Source organism: Schistocerca gregaria, chromosome 6, assembly GCF_023897955.1.
Source record: "Schistocerca gregaria isolate iqSchGreg1 chromosome 6, iqSchGreg1.2, whole genome shotgun sequence".
In the NCBI taxonomy this organism is placed as follows: Eukaryota; Metazoa; Arthropoda; class Insecta; order Orthoptera; family Acrididae; genus Schistocerca; species Schistocerca gregaria.
The window spans coordinates 188,267,468-188,288,184 of NC_064925.1; the positions used below are offsets into that span (position 1 = coordinate 188,267,468).

General features: G+C 42.0%; 8 non-coding genes across 8 annotated transcripts; all 8 read right to left on the minus strand.

The window, feature by feature from the left end:
• Positions 1-1,235: 1,235 nt before the first annotated feature.
• Positions 1,236-1,342, minus strand: LOC126279718 (U6 spliceosomal RNA). The gene has a single exon (XR_007551182.1). It is a non-coding gene; the product is annotated as a U6 spliceosomal RNA (small nuclear RNA).
• A 2,475-nt stretch (positions 1,343-3,817) lies between these two features.
• On the minus strand, positions 3,818-3,924 carry LOC126279712 (U6 spliceosomal RNA). The gene has a single exon (XR_007551176.1). It is a non-coding gene; the product is annotated as a U6 spliceosomal RNA (small nuclear RNA).
• Positions 3,925-6,400: 2,476 nt separating this feature from the next.
• On the minus strand, positions 6,401-6,507 carry LOC126279650 (U6 spliceosomal RNA). Its single transcript, XR_007551117.1, has one exon. It is a non-coding gene; the product is annotated as a U6 spliceosomal RNA (small nuclear RNA).
• A 2,464-nt stretch (positions 6,508-8,971) lies between these two features.
• Positions 8,972-9,078, minus strand: LOC126279461 (U6 spliceosomal RNA). The gene has a single exon (XR_007550940.1). It is a non-coding gene; the product is annotated as a U6 spliceosomal RNA (small nuclear RNA).
• Positions 9,079-11,554: 2,476 nt separating this feature from the next.
• On the minus strand, positions 11,555-11,661 carry LOC126279462 (U6 spliceosomal RNA). The gene has a single exon (XR_007550941.1). It is a non-coding gene; the product is annotated as a U6 spliceosomal RNA (small nuclear RNA).
• Positions 11,662-14,134: 2,473 nt separating this feature from the next.
• On the minus strand, positions 14,135-14,241 carry LOC126279706 (U6 spliceosomal RNA). The gene has a single exon (XR_007551170.1). It is a non-coding gene; the product is annotated as a U6 spliceosomal RNA (small nuclear RNA).
• A 2,476-nt stretch (positions 14,242-16,717) lies between these two features.
• LOC126279707 (U6 spliceosomal RNA) lies at positions 16,718-16,824 on the minus strand. The gene has a single exon (XR_007551171.1). It is a non-coding gene; the product is annotated as a U6 spliceosomal RNA (small nuclear RNA).
• A 2,476-nt stretch (positions 16,825-19,300) lies between these two features.
• Positions 19,301-19,407, minus strand: LOC126279463 (U6 spliceosomal RNA). Its single transcript, XR_007550942.1, has one exon. It is a non-coding gene; the product is annotated as a U6 spliceosomal RNA (small nuclear RNA).
• Between the last annotated feature and the right edge of the window lie 1,310 nt (positions 19,408-20,717).

A 20,717-nucleotide genomic window follows, 5' to 3' on the forward strand; every position in this document is an offset into this window, starting at 1 on the left:
ATGAATATTGCATGCAGAGTTTGTCCAATCTTTCTCCTAGACACAGGATGAGAGGTGCATCAGCTGCAATTGTGAACACCATCGACTTGTATCACATTGATGGGATTCAAAGTGCTGTCAAAATAGTAGAGTCTCACATCTAAATGCTATATGTTAATATTAGCATACTGGTCTGCTGTCTAAACACTTCAGTGTTGTGGTATTCATTGGCTGACACTTTTGGAATTTATTTAGGTAACTGTATGTAATGGCAGATTGCCAGACATGTGGGAAAATACTTTGTGGGTCACACCAGTGAAATTTGTACATGACATGCTGATGCACCACAGATCTGCAGTAATAGTTGGTTTTTAGGTGAAGGGCAGTGGCTTATTACACAGGCAGATATGCTTCAGTTAAGAACCTGATGAGGTGTCACCTGCAGTCTGTATTATGAGGCTGCAGCTGGATAGCAAGGCCACTAGGAAAGTTACTTGAAACATAATGTTAAATAAACTTCCTGTAAAGGGGTAGCTTGCACACTTAATCATGAAAGATACACCTTCCTTCACATGTTTGTTTATGCTGCTCAAACAATTATGGCATCAGCTGCAGCCATGAAGATGAATAAAGATAAATATTGTGGGTCTGTGTGCAGACAGTATGTGATAGTGGCTTACAGGCACCAGAAGCTTTGTAGGCGTTAGAGAAAAATAAATATTAGGTAATGCAAGCTAATTTTAGAGCGCTAGAGTGTATTTAAGCAGTAGTCTAAGTGAAAGTATGTGAGTGAGAAAGATTTGGAACATGCAGCTATCTTGTGTAAAGTTGGTGTAAGGTTTCCAAATGTTGTGTGTGGCAGTAGGTGTGTGTTATGAAATGACATGATTGAGACAGTAGCAAGAGATGCTGTGACAGCTGAGTGTGATACTGAGGAAGAGAAGAGGCTTTTGCCTGTGCTAGGCTTAGCCTGGCTGTGATTTGTGTTGAAGGGGTGCTAGTGACATGTACTTGTGGTTTTGGTGTGCTTGCTGACTTGTTATTAGAGTGACATTTTAGATGTGCATTGGTGATGTAAGGGATAGGTTTATTGCCAGTTCTGTCATGTTCTGTTGTGAATGAAAGAAAGTGGAGGAGAACTGCGTAAATGGAGAGCATAGTTTGTGACAAGTGGGTGCAGATATGAAGCGAAACTTGTGTAGTTGGCTGATGGTATTAGCAGCTGATGTGAGGCATGAGAGAGTGAGATTGCGAAAAAAAATGCGGAACGCTTCACGATTTTGCGTGTCATCCTTGCGCAGGGGCCATACTAATCTTCTCTGTATCGTTCCAATTTTAGTATATGTACCGCTGAAGCGAGTACATTCGAGGAGCCCTCTGAAATTGTATATATAGTTATGGCGTCGCGTCAAACATGGTTCGGCTTGGACGTAGGTTTACATAGCTCTGGCGAGGAACACAAGGCCTGCAGAGTGCTAATTTTGAACTAATTACTGCGAGGTGTCGTTCTTAGTAAGTGGCAGCTCTGTCAACTGTAGATTTGGCAGTTTTGGGTGTAAAACTTAGATCGTAGAGTCGTTTGCTCTCGCACCATCCACCCAGAGCAGCAGCAGTTTCACACAGCTGCCGCTAGGCGGCAGCAAGACGTGTTGGCAGCTATTGTCGCCATGTTCTCACATCCCGAGTTTAGTGTCTTATAGGCATACGTATGAAACACACTTCTCTAATGTGTGGGATAAATGACTCTGACTGGAGCAGGTAGCAGGTCTTCAAGACTGTCAAAACAAGCGAATATTTTGGCCAAACTGTCTTCACTGCTAACACAAATTGCATTACTCTTGCAGTGGTACTTTCTTACGATACCTATCGATTTAATTACAGAGTGCTCATATGCAATGCAACTTTTAACTCAGACATCAAGTACAACACAAGAAGACACAGCCTGTGACCATGTAAATTACTGAGGAACTCCACAGAGACCAAGCATGGTTCTATTCATCCAATGGCGCCAGAAGACAATAGTGACTGCAAGAAGAGACACAGTAGCCTCACGAACCATTAAAAACAGCATTCGTATTGCACACTTTGAAACACAGCAGTGTAGGTCATTACCAGGGCATGGATGGGTTAATGCGACTTGTGTGAGATAGTAGTAGGAATGATGGACATAGTTCCGTTTTCAGTACAATACCAGGTGATATATTTGTGTTGATCCAGGTGTACACAGGGCAGGTCTACTTGACAACAGTGAAACACTGTGATTGAGGTGTGTGAATGAGCCTAAAATATCGAGGGGACATGTGGTAAGAGAAACCAGGTTAGCATTGTGTTAGTAGCTGTAGTTATGTTCTTGTAAAATGTCAATCATCTGTAATCCAGGTTGGTGAATGTTGTTATTGCAGGAAGAATTGCTAGTGCAGAACAAAGAGTGATAGATTTAGTATTTGAAAGCAGTTAATAACTGAGTAGCTACTGGTGTCATGTGACACAAACTGGTTTGTGATGTAGTTGTCTATTCCTGAAATCTTGAAGCTTGCTAGTGTTTTGTGTCTTGACTGGTTCTGTATCTGCTTATGTGGTAGAGCTTCTGTGTATGTAACATGATGAATATTGCATGCAGAGTTTGTCCAATCTTTCTCCTAGACACAGGATGAGAGGTGCATCAGCTGCAATTGTGAACACCATCGACTTGTATCACATTGATGGGATTCAAAGTGCTGTCAAAATAGTAGAGTCTCACATCTAAATGCTATATGTTAATATTAGCATACTGGTCTGCTGTCTAAACACTTCAGTGTTGTGGTATTCATTGGCTGACACTTTTGGAATTTATTTAGGTAACTGTATGTAATGGCAGATTGCCAGACATGTGGGAAAATACTTTGTGGGTCACACCAGTGAAATTTGTACATGACATGCTGATGCACCACAGATCTGCAGTAATAGTTGGTTTTTAGGTGAAGGGCAGTGGCTTATTACACAGGCAGATATGCTTCAGTTAAGAACCTGATGAGGTGTCACCTGCAGTCTGTATTATGAGGCTGCAGCTGGATAGCAAGGCCACTAGGAAAGTTACTTGAAACATAATGTTAAATAAACTTCCTGTAAAGGGGTAGCTTGCACACTTAATCATGAAAGATACACCTTCCTTCACATGTTTGTTTATGCTGCTCAAACAATTATGGCATCAGCTGCAGCCATGAAGATGAATAAAGATAAATATTGTGGGTCTGTGTGCAGACAGTATGTGATAGTGGCTTACAGGCACCAGAAGCTTTGTAGGCGTTAGAGAAAAATAAATATTAGGTAATGCAAGCTAATTTTAGAGCGCTAGAGTGTATTTAAGCAGTAGTCTAAGTGAAAGTATGTGAGTGAGAAAGATTTGGAACATGCAGCTATCTTGTGTAAAGTTGGTGTAAGGTTTCCAAATGTTGTGTGTGGCAGTAGGTGTGTGTTATGAAATGACATGATTGAGACAGTAGCAAGAGATGCTGTGACAGCTGAGTGTGATACTGAGGAAGAGAAGAGGCTTTTGCCTGTGCTAGGCTTAGCCTGGCTGTGATTTGTGTTGAAGGGGTGCTAGTGACATGTACTTGTGGTTTTGGTGTGCTTGCTGACTTGTTATTAGAGTGACATTTTAGATGTGCATTGGTGATGTAAGGGATAGGTTTATTGCCAGTTTTGTCATGTTCTGTTGTGAATGAAAGAAAGTGGAGGAGAACTGCGTAAATGGAGAGCATAGTTTGTGACAAGTGGGTGCAGATATGAAGCGAAACTTGTGTAGTTGGCTGATGGTATTAGCAGCTGATGTGAGGCATGAGAGAGTGAGATTGCGAAAAAAAATGCGGAACGCTTCACGATTTTGCGTGTCATCCTTGCGCAGGGGCCATACTAATCTTCTCTGTATCGTTCCAATTTTAGTATATGTACCGCCGAAGCGAGTACATTCGAGGAGCCCTCTGAAATTGTATATATAGTTATGGCGTCGCGTCAAACATGGTTCGGCTTCGACGTAGGTTTACACAGCTCTGGCGAGGAACACAAGGCCTGCCGAGTGCTAATTTGTGAACTAATTACTGCGAGGTGTCGTTCTTAGTAAGTGGCAGCTCTGTCAACTGTAGATTTGGCAGTTTTGGGTGTAAAACTTAGATCGTAGCGTCGTTTGCTCTCGCACCATCCACCCAGAGCAGCAGCAGTTTCACACAGCTGCCGCTAGGCGGCAGCAAGACGTGTTGGCAGCTATTGTCGCCATGTTCTCACATCCCGAGTTTAGTGTCTTATAGGCATACGTATGAAACACACTTCTCTAATGTGTGGGATAAATGACTCTGACTGGAGCAGGTAGCAGGTCTTCAAGACTGTCAAAACAAGCGAATATTTCGGCCAAACTGTCTTCACTGCTAACACAAATTGCATTACTCTTGCAGTGGTACTTTCTTACGATACCTATCGATTTAATTACAGAGTGCTCATATGCAATGCAACTTTTAACTCACACATCAAGTACAACACAAGAAGACACAGCCTGTGACCATGTAAATTACTGAGGAACTCCACAGAGACCAAGCATGGTTCTATTCATCCAATGGCGCCAGAAGACAATAGTGACTGCAAGAAGAGACACAGTAGCCTCACGAACCATTAAAAACAGCATTCGTATTGCACACTTTGAAACACAGCAGTGTAGGTCATTACCAGGGCATGGATGGGTTAATGCGACTTGTGTGAGATAGTAGTAGGAATGATGGACATAGTTCCGTTTTCAGTACAATACCAGGTGATATATTTGTGTTGATCCAGGTGTACACAGGGCAGGTCTACTTGACAACAGTGAAACACTGTGATTGAGGTGTGTGAATGAGCCTAAAATATCGAGGGGACATGTGGTAAGAGAAACCAGGTTAGCATTGTGTTAGTAGCTGTAGTTATGTTCTTGTAAAATGTCAATCATCTGTAATCCAGGTTGGTGAATGTTGTTATTGCAGGAAGAATTGCTAGTGCAGAACAAAGAGTGATAGATTTAGTATTTGAAAGCAGTTAATAACTGAGTAGCTACTGGTGTCATGTGACACAAACTGGTTTGTGATGTAGTTGTCTATTCCTGAAATCTTGAAGCTTGCTAGTGTTTTGTGTCTTGACTGGTTCTGTATCTGCTTATGTGGTAGAGCTTCTGTGTATGTAACATGATGAATATTGCATGCAGAGTTTGTCCAATCTTTCTCCTAGACACAGGATGAGAGGTGCATCAGCTGCAATTGTGAACACCATCGACTTGTATCACATTGATGGGATTCAAAGTGCTGTCAAAATAGTAGAGTCTCACATCTAAATGCTATATGTTAATATTAGCATACTGGTCTGCTGTCTAAACACTTCAGTGTTGTGGTATTCATTGGCTGACACTTTTGGAATTTATTTAGGTAACTGTATGTAATGGCAGATTGCCAGACATGTGGGAAAATACTTTGTGGGTCACACCAGTGAAATTTGTACATGACATGCTGATGCACCACAGATCTGCAGTAATAGTTGGTTTTTAGGTGAAGGGCAGTGGCTTATTACACAGGCAGATATGCTTCAGTTAAGAACCTGATGAGGTGTCACCTGCAGTCTGTATTATGAGGCTGCAGCTGGATAGCAAGGCCACTAGGAAAGTTACTTGAAACATAATGTTAAATAAACTTCCTGTAAAGGGGTAGCTTGCACACTTAATGATGAAAGATACACCTTCCTTCACATGTTTGTTTATGCTGCTCAAACAATTATGGCATCAGCTGCAGCCATGAAGATGAATAAAGATAAATATTGTGGGTCTGTGTGCAGACAGTATGTGATAGTGGCTTACAGGCACCAGAAGCTTTGTAGGCGTTAGAGAAAAATAAATATTAGGTAATGCAAGCTAATTTTAGAGCGCTAGAGTGTATTTAAGCAGTAGTCTAAGTGAAAGTATGTGAGTGAGAAAGATTTGGAACATGCAGCTATCTTGTGTAAAGTTGGTGTAAGGTTTCCAAATGTTGTGTGTGGCAGTAGGTGTGTGTTATGAAATGACATGATTGAGACAGTAGCAAGAGATGCTGTGACAGCTGAGTGTGATACTGAGGAAGAGAAGAGGCTTTTGCCTGTGCTAGGCTTAGCCTGGCTGTGATTTGTGTTGAAGGGGTGCTAGTGACATGTACTTGTGGTTTTGGTGTGCTTGCTGACTTGTTATTAGAGTGACATTTTAGATGTGCATTGGTGATGTAAGGGATAGGTTTATTGCCAGTTTTGTCATGTTCTGTTGTGAATGAAAGAAAGTGGAGGAGAACTGCGTGAATGGAGAGCATAGTTTGTGACAAGTGGGTGCAGATATGAAGCGAAACTTGTGTAGTTGGCTGATGGTATTAGCAGCTGATGTGAGGCATGAGAGAGTGAGATTGCGAAAAAAAATGCGGAACGCTTCACGATTTTGCGTGTCATCCTTGCGCAGGGGCCATGCTAATCTTCTCTGTATCGTTCCAATTTTAGTATATGTACCGCCGAAGCGAGTACATTCGAGGAGCCCTCTGAAATGTATATATAGTTATGGCGTCGCGTCAAACATGGTTCGGCTTGGACGTAGGTTTACACAGCTCTGGCGAGGAACACAAGGCCTGCCGAGTGCTAATTTGTGAACTAATTACTGCGAGGTGTCGTGGCAGCTCTGTCAACTGTAGATTTGGCAGTTTTGGGTGTAAAACTTGTATCGTAGAGTCGTTTGCTCTCGCACCATCCACCCAGAGCAGCAGCAGTTTCACACAGCTGCCGCTAGGCGGCAGCAAGACGTGTTGGCAGCTATTGTCGCCATGTTCTCACATCCCGAGTTTAGTGTCTTATAGGCATACGTATGAAACACACTTCTCTAATGTGTGGGATAAATGACTCTGACTGGAGCAGGTAGCAGGTCTTCAAGACTCTCAAAACAAGCGAATATTTCGGCCAAACTGTCTTCACTGCTAACACAAATTGCATTACTCTTGCAGTGGTACTTTCTTACGATACCTATCGATTTAATTACAGAGTGCTCATATGCAATGCAACTTTTAACTCACACATCAAGTACAACACAAGAAGACACAGCCTGTGACCATGTAAATTACTGAGGAACTCCACAGAGACCAAGCATGGTTCTATTCATCCAATGGCGCCAGAAGACAATAGTGACTGCAAGAAGAGACACAGTAGCCTCACGAACCATTAAAAACAGCATTCGTATTGCACACTTTGAAACACAGCAGTGTAGGTCATTACCAGGGCATGGATGGGTTAATGCGACTTGTGTGAGATAGTAGTAGGAATGATGGACATAGTTCCGTTTTCAGTACAATACCAGGTGATATATTTGTGTTGATCCAGGTGTACACAGGGCAGGTCTACTTGACAACAGTGAAACACTGTGATTGAGGTGTGTGAATGAGCCTAAAATATCGAGGGGACATGTGGTAAGAGAAACCAGGTTAGCATTGTGTTAGTAGCTGTAGTTATGTTCTTGTAAAATGTCAATCATCTGTAATCCAGGTTGGTGAATGTTGTTATTGCAGGAAGAATTGCTAGTGCAGAACAAAGAGTGATAGATTTAGTATTTGAAAGCAGTTAATAACTGAGTAGCTACTGGTGTCATGTGACACAAACTGGTTTGTGATGTAGTTGTCTATTCCTGAAATCTTGAAGCTTGCTAGTGTTTTGTGTCTTGACTGGTTCTGTATCTGCTTATGTGGTAGAGCTTCTGTGTATGTAACATGATGAATATTGCATGCAGAGTTTGTCCAATCTTTCTCCTAGACACAGGATGAGAGGTGCATCAGCTGCAATTGTGAACACCATCGACTTGTATCACATTGATGGGATTCAAAGTGCTGTCAAAATAGTAGAGTCTCACATCTAAATGCTATATGTTAATATTAGCATACTGGTCTGCTGTCTAAACACTTCAGTGTTGTGGTATTCATTGGCTGACACTTTTGGAATTTATTTAGGTAACTGTATGTAATGGCAGATTGCCAGACATGTGGGAAAATACTTTGTGGGTCACACCAGTGAAATTTGTACATGACATGCTGATGCACCACAGATCTGCAGTAATAGTTGGTTTTTAGGTGAAGGGCAGTGGCTTATTACACAGGCAGATATGCTTCAGTTAAGAACCTGATGAGGTGTCACCTGCAGTCTGTATTATGAGGCTGCAGCTGGATAGCAAGGCCACTAGGAAAGTTACTTGAAACATAATGTTAAATAAACTTCCTGTAAAGGGGTAGCTTGCACACTTAATCATGAAAGATACACCTTCCTTCACATGTTTGTTTATGCTGCTCAAACAATTATGGCATCAGCTGCAGCCATGAAGATGAATAAAGATAAATATTGTGGGTCTGTGTGCAGACAGTATGTGATAGTGGCTTACAGGCACCAGAAGCTTTGTAGGCGTTAGAGAAAAATAAATATTAGGTAATGCAAGCTAATTTTAGAGCGCTAGAGTGTATTTAAGCAGTAGTCTAAGTGAAAGTATGTGAGTGAGAAAGATTTGGAACATGCAGCTATCTTGTGTAAAGTTGGTGTAAGGTTTCCAAATGTTGTGTGTGGCAGTAGGTGTGTGTTATGAAATGACATGATTGAGACAGTAGCAAGAGATGCTGTGACAGCTGAGTGTGATACTGAGGAAGAGAAGAGGCTTTTGCCTGTGCTAGGCTTAGCCTGGCTGTGATTTGTGTTGAAGGGGTGCTAGTGACATGTACTTGTGGTTTTGGTGTGCTTGCTGACTTGTTATTAGAGTGACATTTTAGATGTGCATTGGTGATGTAAGGGATAGGTTTATTGCCAGTTTTGTCATGTTCTGTTGTGAATGAAAGAAAGTGGAGGAGAACTGCGTAAATGGAGAGCATAGTTTGTGACAAGTGGGTGCAGATATGAAGCGAAACTTGTGTAGTTGGCTGATGGTATTAGCAGCTGATGTGAGGCATGAGAGAGTGAGATTGCGAAAAAAAATGTGGAACGCTTCACGATTTTGCGTGTCATCCTTGCGCAGGGGCCATGCTAATCTTCTCTGTATCGTTCCAATTTTAGTATATGTACCGCCGAAGCGAGTACATTCGAGGAGCCCTCTGAAATTGTATATATAGTTATGGCGTCGCGTCAAACATGGTTCGGCTTCGACGTAGGTTTACACAGCTCTGGCGAGGAACACAAGGCCTGCCGAGTGCTAATTTGTGAACTAATTACTGCGAGGTGTCGTTCTTAGTAAGTGGCAGCTCTGTCAACTGTAGATTTGGCAGTTTTGGGTGTAAAACTTAGATCGTAGCGTCGTTTGCTCTCGCACCATCCACCCAGAGCAGCAGCAGTTTCACACAGCTGCCGCTAGGCGGCAGCAAGACGTGTTGGCAGCTATTGTCGCCATGTTCTCACATCCCGAGTTTAGTGTCTTATAGGCATACGTATGAAACACACTTCTCTAATGTGTGGGATAAATGACTCTGACTGGAGCAGGTAGCAGGTCTTCAAGACTCTCAAAACAAGCGAATATTTCGGCCAAACTGTCTTCACTGCTAACACAAATTGCATTACTCTTGCAGTGGTACTTTCTTACGATACCTATCGATTTAATTACAGAGTGCTCATATGCAATGCAACTTTTAACTCACACATCAAGTACAACACAAGAAGACACAGCCTGTGACCATGTAAATTACTGAGGAACTCCACAGAGACCAAGCATGGTTCTATTCATCCAATGGCGCCAGAAGACAATAGTGACTGCAAGAAGAGACACAGTAGCCTCACGAACCATTAAAAACAGCATTCGTATTGCACACTTTGAAACACAGCAGTGTAGGTCATTACCAGGGCATGGATGGGTTAATGCGACTTGTGTGAGATAGTAGTAGGAATGATGGACATAGTTCCGTTTTCAGTACAATACCAGGTGATATATTTGTGTTGATCCAGGTGTACACAGGGCAGGTCTACTTGACAACAGTGAAACACTGTGATTGAGGTGTGTGAATGAGCCTAAAATATCGAGGGGACATGTGGTAAGAGAAACCAGGTTAGCATTGTGTTAGTAGCTGTAGTTATGTTCTTGTAAAATGTCAATCATCTGTAATCCAGGTTGGTGAATGTTGTTATTGCAGGAAGAATTGCTAGTGCAGAACAAAGAGTGATAGATTTAGTATTTGAAAGCAGTTAATAACTGAGTAGCTACTGGTGTCATGTGACACAAACTGGTTTGTGATGTAGTTGTCTATTCCTGAAATCTTGAAGCTTGCTAGTGTTTTGTGTCTTGACTGGTTCTGTATCTGCTTATGTGGTAGAGCTTCTGTGTATGTAACATGATGAATATTGCATGCAGAGTTTGTCCAATCTTTCTCCTAGACACAGGATGAGAGGTGCATCAGCTGCAATTGTGAACACCATCGACTTGTATCACATTGATGGGATTCAAAGTGCTGTCAAAATAGTAGAGTCTCACATCTAAATGCTATATGTTAATATTAGCATACTGGTCTGCTGTCTAAACACTTCAGTGTTGTGGTATTCATTGGCTGACACTTTTGGAATTTATTTAGGTAACTGTATGTAATGGCAGATTGCCAGACATGTGGGAAAATACTTTGTGGGTCACACCAGTGAAATTTGTACATGACATGCTGATGCACCACAGATCTGCAGTAATAGTTGGTTTTTAGGTGAAGGGCAGTGGCTTATTACACAGGCAGATATGCTTCAGTTAAGAACCTGATGAGGTGTCACCTGCAGTCTGTATTATGAGGCTGCAGCTGGATAGCAAGGCCACTAGGAAAGTTACTTGAAACATAATGTTAAATAAACTTCCTGTAAAGGGGTAGCTTGCACACTTAATCATGAAAGATACACCTTCCTTCACATGTTTGTTTATGCTGCTCAAACAATTATGGCATCAGCTGCAGCCATGAAGATGAATAAAGATAAATATTGTGGGTCTGTGTGCAGACAGTATGTGATAGTGGCTTACAGGCACCAGAAGCTTTGTAGGCGTTAGAGAAAAATAAATATTAGGTAATGCAAGCTAATTTTAGAGCGCTAGAGTGTATTTAAGCAGTAGTCTAAGTGAAAGTATGTGAGTGAGAAAGATTTGGAACATGCAGCTATCTTGTGTAAAGTTGGTGTAAGGTTTCCAAATGTTGTGTGTGGCAGTAGGTGTGTGTTATGAAATGACATGATTGAGACAGTAGCAAGAGATGCTGTGACAGCTGAGTGTGATACTGAGGAAGAGAAGAGGCTTTTGCCTGTGCTAGGCTTAGCCTGGCTGTGATTTGTGTTGAAGGGGTGCTAGTGACATGTACTTGTGGTTTTGGTGTGCTTGCTGACTTGTTATTAGAGTGACATTTTAGATGTGCATTGGTGATGTAAGGGATAGGTTTATTGCCAGTTTTGTCATGTTCTGTTGTGAATGAAAGAAAGTGGAGGAGAACTGCGTAAATGGAGAGCATAGTTTGTGACAAGTGGGTGCAGATATGAAGCGAAACTTGTGTAGTTGGCTGATGGTATTAGCAGCTGATGTGAGGCATGAGAGAGTGAGATTGCGAAAAAAAATGTGGAACGCTTCACGATTTTGCGTGTCATCCTTGCGCAGGGGCCATGCTAATCTTCTCTGTATCGTTCCAATTTTAGTATATGTACCGCCGAAGCGAGTACATTCGAGGAGCCCTCTGAAATTGTATATATAGTTATGGCGTCGCGTCAAACATGGTTCGGCTTCGACGTAGGTTTACACAGCTCTGGCGAGGAACACAAGGCCTGCCGAGTGCTAATTTGTGAACTAATTACTGCGAGGTGTCGTTCTTAGTAAGTGGCAGCTCTGTCAACTGTGGATTTGGCAGTTTTGGGTGTAAAACTTAGATCGTAGAGTCGTTTGCTCTCGCACCATCCACCCAGAGCAGCAGCAGTTTCACACAGCTGCCGCTAGGCGGCAGCAAGACGTGTTGGCAGCTATTGTCGCCATGTTCTCACATCCCGAGTTTAGTGTCTTATAGGCATACGTATGATACACACTTCTCTAATGTGTGGGATAAATGACTCTGACTGGAGCAGGTAGCAGGTCTTCAAGACTCTCAAAACAAGCGAATATTTTGGCCAAAATGTCTTCACTGCTAACACAAATTGCATTACTCTTGCAGTGGTACTTTCTTACGATACCTATCGATTTAATTACAGAGTGCTCATATGCAATGCAACTTTTAACTCACACATCAAGTACAACACAAGAAGACACAGCCTGTGACCATGTAAATTACTGAGGAACTCCACAGAGACCAAGCATGGTTCTATTCATCCAATGGCGCCAGAAGACAATAGTGACTGCAAGAAGAGACACAGTAGCCTCACGAACCATTAAAAACAGCATTCGTTTTGCACACTTTGAAACACAGCAGTGTAGGTCATTACCAGGGAATGGACGGGTTATTGCGACTTGTGTGAGATAGTAGTAGGAATGATGGACATAGTTCCGTTTTCAGTACAATACCAGGTGATATATTTGTGTTGATCCAGGTGTACACAGGGCAGGTCTACTTGACAACAGTGAAACACTGTGATTGAGGTGTGTGAATGAGCCTAAAATATCGAGGGGACATGTAAGAGAAACCAGGTTAGCATTTTGTTAGTAGCTGTAGTTATGTTCTTGTAAAATGTCAATCATCTGTAATCCAGGTTGGTGAATGTTGTTATTGCAGGAAGAATTGCTAGTGCAGAACAAAGAGTGATAGATTTAGTATTTGAAAGCAGTTAATAACTGAGTAGCTACTGGTGTCATGTGACACAAACTGGTTTGTGATGTAGTTGTCTATTCCTGAAATCTTGAAGCTTGCTAGTGTTTTGTGTCTTGACTGGTTCTGTATCTGCTTATGTGGTAGAGCTTCTGTGTATGTAACATGATGAATATTGCATGCAGAGTTTGTCCAATCTTTCTCCTAGACACAGGATGAGAGGTGCATCAGCTGCAATTGTGAACACCATCGACTTGTATCACATTGATGGGATTCAAAGTGCTGTCAAAATAGTAGAGTCTCACATCTAAATGCTATATGTTAATATTAGCATACTGGTCTGCTGTCTAAACACTTCAGTGTTGTGGTATTCATTGGCTGACACTTTTGGAATTTATTTAGGTAACTGTATGTAATGGCAGATTGCCAGACATGTGGGAAAATACTTTGTGGGTCACACCAGTGAAATTTGTACATGACATGCTGATGCACCACAGATCTGCAGTAATAGTTGGTTTTTAGGTGAAGGGCAGTGGCTTATTACACAGGCAGATATGCTTCAGTTAAGAACCTGATGAGGTGTCACCTGCAGTCTGTATTATGAGGCTGCAGCTGGATAGCAAGGCCACTAGGAAAGTTACTTGAAACATAATGTTAAATAAACTTCCTGTAAAGGGGTAGCTTGCACACTTAATCATGAAAGATACACCTTCCTTCACATGTTTGTTTATGCTGCTCAAACAATTATGGCATCAGCTGCAGCCATGAAGATGAATAAAGATAAATATTGTGGGTCTGTGTGCAGACAGTATGTGATAGTGGCTTACAGGCACCAGAAGCTTTGTAGGCGTTAGAGAAAAATAAATATTAGGTAATGCAAGCTAATTTTAGAGCGCTAGAGTGTATTTAAGCAGTAGTCTAAGTGAAAGTATGTGAGTGAGAAAGATTTGGAACATGCAGCTATCTTGTGTAAAGTTGGTGTAAGGTTTCCAAATGTTGTGTGTGGCAGTAGGTGTGTGTTATGAAATGACATGATTGAGACAGTAGCAAGAGATGCTGTGACAGCTGAGTGTGATACTGAGGAAGAGAAGAGGCTTTTGCCTGTGCTAGGCTTAGCCTGGCTGTGATTTGTGTTGAAGGGGAGCTGGTGACATGTACTTGTGGTTTTGGTGTGCTTGCTGACTTGTTATTAGAGTGACATTTTAGATGTGCATTGGTGATGTAAGGGATAGGTTTATTGCCAGTTTTGTCATGTTCTGTTGTGAATGAAAGAAAGTGGAGGAGAACTGCGTGAATGGAGAGCATAGTTTGTGACAAGTGGGTGCAGATATGAAGCGAAACTTGTGTAGTTGGCTGATGGTATTAGCAGCTGATGTGAGGCATGAGAGAGTGAGATTGCGAAAAAAAATGCGGAACGCTTAACGATTTTGCGTGTCATCCTTGCGCAGGGGCCATGCTAATCTTCTCTGTATCGTTCCAATTTTAGTATATGTACCGCCGAAGCGAGTACATTCAAGGAGCCCTCTGAAATTGTATATATAGTTATGGCGTCGCGTCAAACATGGTTCGGCTTCGACGTAGGTTTACACAGCTCTGGCGAGGAACACAAGGCCTGCCGAGTGCTAATTTGTGAACTAATTACTGCGAGGTGTCGTTCTTAGTAAGTGGCAGCTCTGTCAACTGTAGATTTGGCAGTTTTAGGTGTAAAACTTAGATCGTAGAGTCGTTTGCTCTCGCACCATCCACCCAGAGCAGCAGCAGTTTCACACAGCTGCCGCTAGGCGGCAGCAAGACGTGTTGGCAGCTATTGTCGCCATGTTCTCACATCCCGAGTTTAGTGTCTTATAGGCATACGTATGAAACACACTTCTCTAATGTGTGGGATAAATGACTCTGACTGGAGCAGGTAGCAGGTCTTCAAGACTCTCAAAACAAGCGAATATTTTGGCCAAACTGTCTTCACTGCTAACACAAATTGCATTACTCTCGCAGTGGTACTTTCTTACGATACCTATCGATTTAATTACAGAGTGCTCATATGCAATGCAACTTTTAACTCACACATCAAGTACAACACAAGAAGACACAGCCTGTGACCATGTAAATTACTGAGGAACTCCACAGAGACCAAGCATGGTTCTATTCATCCAATGGCGCCAGAAGACAATAGTGACTGCAAGAAGAGACACAGTAGCCTCACGAACCATTAAAAACAGCATTCGTATTGCACACTTTGAAACACAGCAGTGTAGGTCATTACCAGGGCATGGACGGGTTAATGCGACTTGTGTGAGATAGTAGTAGGAATGATGGACATAGTTCCGTTTTCAGTACAATACCAGGTGATATATTTGTGTTGATCCAGGTGTACACAGGGCAGGTCTACTTGACAACAGTGAAACACTGTGATTGAGGTGTGTGAATGAGCCTAAAATATCGAGGGGACATGTGGTAAGAGAAACCAGGTTAGCATTTTGTTAGTAGCTGTAGTTATGTTCTTGTAAAATGTCAATCATCTGTAATCCAGGTTGGTGAATGTTGTTATTGCAGGAAGAATTGCTAGTGCAGAACAAAGAGTGATAGATTTAGTATTTGAAAGCAGTTAATAACTGAGTAGCTACTGGTGTCATGTGACACAAACTGGTTTGTGATGTAGTTGTCTATTCCTGAAATCTTGAAGCTTGCTAGTGTTTTGTGTCTTGACTGGTTCTGTATCTGCTTATGTGGTAGAGCTTCTGTGTATGTAACATGATGAATATTGCATGCAGAGTTTGTCCAATCTTTCTCCTAGACACAGGATGAGAGGTGCATCAGCTGCAATTGTGAACACCATCGACTTGTATCACATTGATGGGATTCAAAGTGCTGTCAAAATAGTAGAGTCTCACATCTAAATGCTATATGTTAATATTAGCATACTGGTCTGCTGTCTAAACACTTCAGTGTTGTGGTATTCATTGGCTGACACTTTTGGAATTTATTTAGGTAACTGTATGTAATGGCAGATTGCCAGACATGTGGGAAAATACTTTGTGGGTCACACCAGTGAAATTTGTACATGACATGCTGATGCACCACAGATCTGCAGTAATAGTTGGTTTTTAGGTGAAGGGCAGTGGCTTATTACACAGGCAGATATGCTTCAGTTAAGAACCTGATGAGGTGTCACCTGCAGTCTGTATTATGAGGCTGCAGCTGGATAGCAAGGCCACTAGGAAAGTTACTTGAAACATAATGTTAAATAAACTTCCTGTAAAGGGGTAGCTTGCACACTTAATGATGAAAGATACACCTTCCTTCACATGTTTGTTTATGCTGCTCAAACAATTATGGCATCAGCTGCAGCCATGAAGATGAATAATGATAAATATTGTGGGTCTGTGTGCAGACAGTATGTGATAGTGGCTTACAGGCACCAGAAGCTTTGTAGGCGTTAGAGAAAAATAAATATTAGGTAATGCAAGCTAATTTTAGAGCGCTAGAGTGTATTTAAGCAGTAGTCTAAGTGAAAGTATGTGAGTGAGAAAGATTTGGAACATGCAGCTATCTTGTGTAAAGTTGGTGTAAGGTTTCCAAATGTTGTGTGTGGCAGTAGGTGTGTGTTATGAAATGACATGATTGAGACAGTAGGAAGAGATGCTGTGACAGCTGAGTGTGATACTGAGGAAGAGAAGAGGCTTTTGCCTGTGCTAGGCTTAGCCTGGCTGTGATTTGTGTTGAAGGGGTGCTAGTGACATGTACTTGTGGTTTTGGTGTGCTTGCTGACTTGTTATTAGAGTGACATTTTAGATGTGCATTGGTGATGTAAGGGATAGGTTTATTGCCAGTTTTGTCATGTTCTGTTGTGAATGAAAGAAAGTGGAGGAGAACTGCGTAAATGGAGAGCATAGTTTGTGACAAGTGGGTGCAGATATGAAGCGAAACTTGTGTAGTTGGCTGATGGTATTAGCAGCTGATGTGAGGCATGAGAGAGTGAGATTGCGAAAAAAAATGCGGAACGCTTAACGATTTTGCGTGTCATCCTTGCGCAGGGGCCATGCTAATCTTCTCTGTATCGTTCCAATTTTAGTATATGTACCGCCGAAGCGAGTACATTCGAGGAGCCCTCTGAAATTGTATATATAGTTATGGCGTCGCGTCAAACATGGTTCAGCTTGGACGTAGGTTTACACAGCTCTGGCGAGGAACACAAGGCCTGCCGAGTGCTAATTTGTGAACTAATTACTGCGAGGTGTCGTTCTTAGTAAGTGGCAGCTCTGTCAACTGTAGATTTGGCAGTTTTGGGTGTAAAACTTAGATCGTAGAGTCGTTTGCTCTCGCACCATCCACCCAGAGCAGCAGCAGTTTCACACAGCTGCCGCTAGGCGGCAGCAAGACGTGTTGGCAGCTATTGTCGCCATGTTCTCACATCCCGAGTTTAGTGTCCTATAGGCATACGTATGAAACACACTTCTCTAATGTGTGGGATAAATGACTCTGACTGGAGCAGGTAGCAGGTCTTCAAGACTCTCAAAACAAGCGAATATTTTGGCCAAACTGTCTTCACTGCTAACACAAATTGCATTACTCTTGCAGTGGTACTTTCTTACGATACCTATCGATTTAATTACAGAGTGCTCATACGCAATGCAACTTTTAACTCACACATCAAGTACAACACAAGAAGACACAGCCTGTGACCATGTAAATTACTGAGGAACTCCACAGAGACCAAGCATGGTTCTATTCATCCAATGGCGCCAGAAGACAATAGTGACTGCAAGAAGAGACACAGTAGCCTCACGAACCATTAAAAACAGCATTCGTATTGCACACTTTGAAACACAACAGTGTAGGTCATTACCAGAGCATGGATGGGTTAATGCGACTTGTGTGAGATAGTAGTAGGAATGATGGACAGAGTTCCGTTTTCAGTACAATACCAGGTGATATATTTGTGTTGATCCAGGTGTACACAGGGCAGGTCTACTTGACAACAGTGAAACACTGTGATTGAGGTGTGTGAATGAGCCTAAAATATCGAGGGGACATGTGGTAAGAGAAACCAGGTTAGCATTGTGTTAGTAGCTGTAGTTATGTTCTTGTAAAATGTCAATCATCTGTAATCCAGGTTGGTGAATGTTGTTATTGCAGGAAGAATTGCTAGTGCAGAACAAAGAGTGATAGATTTAGTATTTGAAAGCAGTTAATAACTGAGTAGCTACTGGTGTCATGTGACACAAACTGGTTTGTGATGTAGTTGTCTATTCCTGAAATCTTGAAGCTTGCTAGTGTTTTGTGTCTTGACTGGTTCTGTATCTGCTTATGTGGTAGAGCTTCTGTGTATGTAACATGATGAATATTGCATGCAGAGTTTGTCCAATCTTTCTCCTAGACACAGGATGAGAGGTGCATCAGCTGCAATTGTGAACACCATCGACTTGTATCACATTGATGGGATTCAAAGTGCTGTCAAAATAGTAGGGTCTCACATCTAAATGCTATATGTTAATATTAGCATACTGGTCTGCTGTCTAAACACTTCAGTGTTGTGGTATTCATTGGCTGACACTCTTGGAATTTATTTAGGAAACTGTATGTAATGGCAGATTGCCAGACATGTGGGAAAATACTTTGTGGGTCACACCAGTGAAATTTGTACATGACATGCTGATGCACCACAGATCTGCAGTAATAGTTGGTTTTTAGGTGAAGGGCAGTGGCTTATTACACAGGCAGATATGCTTCAGTTAAGAACCTGATGAGGTGTCACCTGCAGTCTGTATTATGAGGCTGCAGCTGGATAGCAAGGCCACTAGGAAAGTTACTTGAAACATAATGTTAAATAAACTTCCTGTAAAGGGGTAGCTTGCACACTTAATCATGAAAGATACACCTTCCTTCACATGTTTGTTTATGCTGCTCAAACAATTATGGCATCAGCTGCAGCCATGAAGATGAATAAAGATAAATATTGTGGGTCTGTGTGCAGACAGTATGTGATAGTGGCTTACAGGCACCAGAAGCTTTGTAGGCGTTAGAGAAAAATAAATATTAGCTAATGCAAGCTAATTTTAGAGCGCTAGAGTGTATTTATGCAGTAGTCTAAGTGAAAGTATGTGAGTGAGAAAGATTTGGAACATGCAGCTATCTTGTGTAAAGTTGGTGTAAGGTTTCCAAATGTTGTGTGTGGCAGTAGGTGTGTGTTATGAAATGACATGATTGAGACAGTAGCAAGAGATGCTGTGACAGCTGAGTGTGATACTGAGGAAGAGAAGAGGCTTTTGCCTGTGCTAGGCTTAGCCTGGCTGTGATTTGTGTTGAAGGGGTGCTAGTGACATATACTTGTGGTTTTGGTGTGCTTGCTGACTTGTTATTAGAGTGACATTTTAGGTGTGCATTGGTGATGTAAGGGATAGGTTTATTGCCAGTTTTGTCATGTTCTGTTGTGAATGAAAGAAAGTGGAGGAGAACTGCGTAAATGGAGAGCATAGTTTGTGACAAGTGGGTGCAGATATGAAGCGAAACTTGTGTAGTTCGCTGATGGTATTAGCAGCTGATGTGAGGCATGAGAGAGTGAGATTGCGAAAAAAAATGTGGAACGCTTCACGATTTTGCGTGTCATCCTTGCGCAGGGGCCATGCTAATCTTCTCTGTATCGTTCCAATTTTAGTATATGTACCGCCGAAGCGAGTACATTCGAGGAGCCCTCTGAAATTGTATATATAATTATGGCGTCGCGTCAAACATGGTTCGGCTTGGACGTAGGTTTACACAGCTCTGGCGAGGAACACAAGGCCTGCCGAGTGCTAATTTGTGAACTAATTACTGCGAGGTGTCGTTCTTAGTAAGTGGCAGCTCTGTCAACTGTAGATTTGGCAGTTTTGGGTGTAAAACTTAGATCGTAGAGTCGTTTGCTCTCGCACCATCCACCCAGAGCAGCAGCAGTTTCACACAGCTGCCGCTAGGCGGCAGCAAGACGTGTTGGCAGCTATTGTCGCCATGTTCTCACATCCCGAGTTTAGTGTCTTATAGGCATACGTATGAAACACACTTCTCTAATGTGTGGGATAAATGACTCTGACTGGAGCAGATAGCAGGTCTTCAAGACTCTCAAAACAAGTGAATATTTTGGCCAAACTGTCTTCACTGCTAACACAAATTGCATTACTCTTGCAGTGGTACTTTCTTACGATACCTATCGATTTAATTACAGAGTGCTCATATGCAATGCAACTTTTAACTCACACATCAAGTACAACACAAGAAGACACAGCCTGTGACCATGTAAATTACTGAGGAACTCCACAGAGACCAAGCATGGTTCTATTCATCCAATGGCGCCAGAAGACAATAGTGACTGCAAGAAGAGACACAGTAGCCTCACGAACCATTAAAAACAGCATTCGTATTGCACACTTTGAAACACAGCAGTGTAGGTCATTACCAGGGCATGGATGGGTTAATGCGACTTGTGTGAGATAGTAGTAGGAATGATGGACATAGTTCCGTTTTCAGTACAATACCAGGTGATATATTTGTGTTGATCCAGGTGTACACAGGGCAGGTCTACTTGACAACAGTGAAACACTGTGATTGAGGTGTGTGAATGAGCCTAAAATATCGAGGGGACATGTGGTAAGAGAAACCAGGTTAGCATTGTGTTAGTAGCTGTAGTTATGTTCTTGTAAAATGTCAATCATCTGTAATCCAGGTTGGTGAATGTTGTTATTGCAGGAAGAATTGCTAGTGCAGAACAAAGAGTGATAGATTTAGTATTTGAAAGCAGTTAATAACTGAGTAGCTACTGGTGTCATGTGACACAAACTGGTTTGTGATGTAGTTGTCTATTCCTGAAATCTTGAAGCTTGCTAGTGTTTTGTGTCTTGACTGGTTCTGTATCTGCTTATGTGGTAGAGCTTCTGTGTATGTAACATGATGAATATTGCATGCAGAGTTTGTCCAATCTTTCTCCTAGAAACAGGATGAGAGGTGCATCAGCTGCAA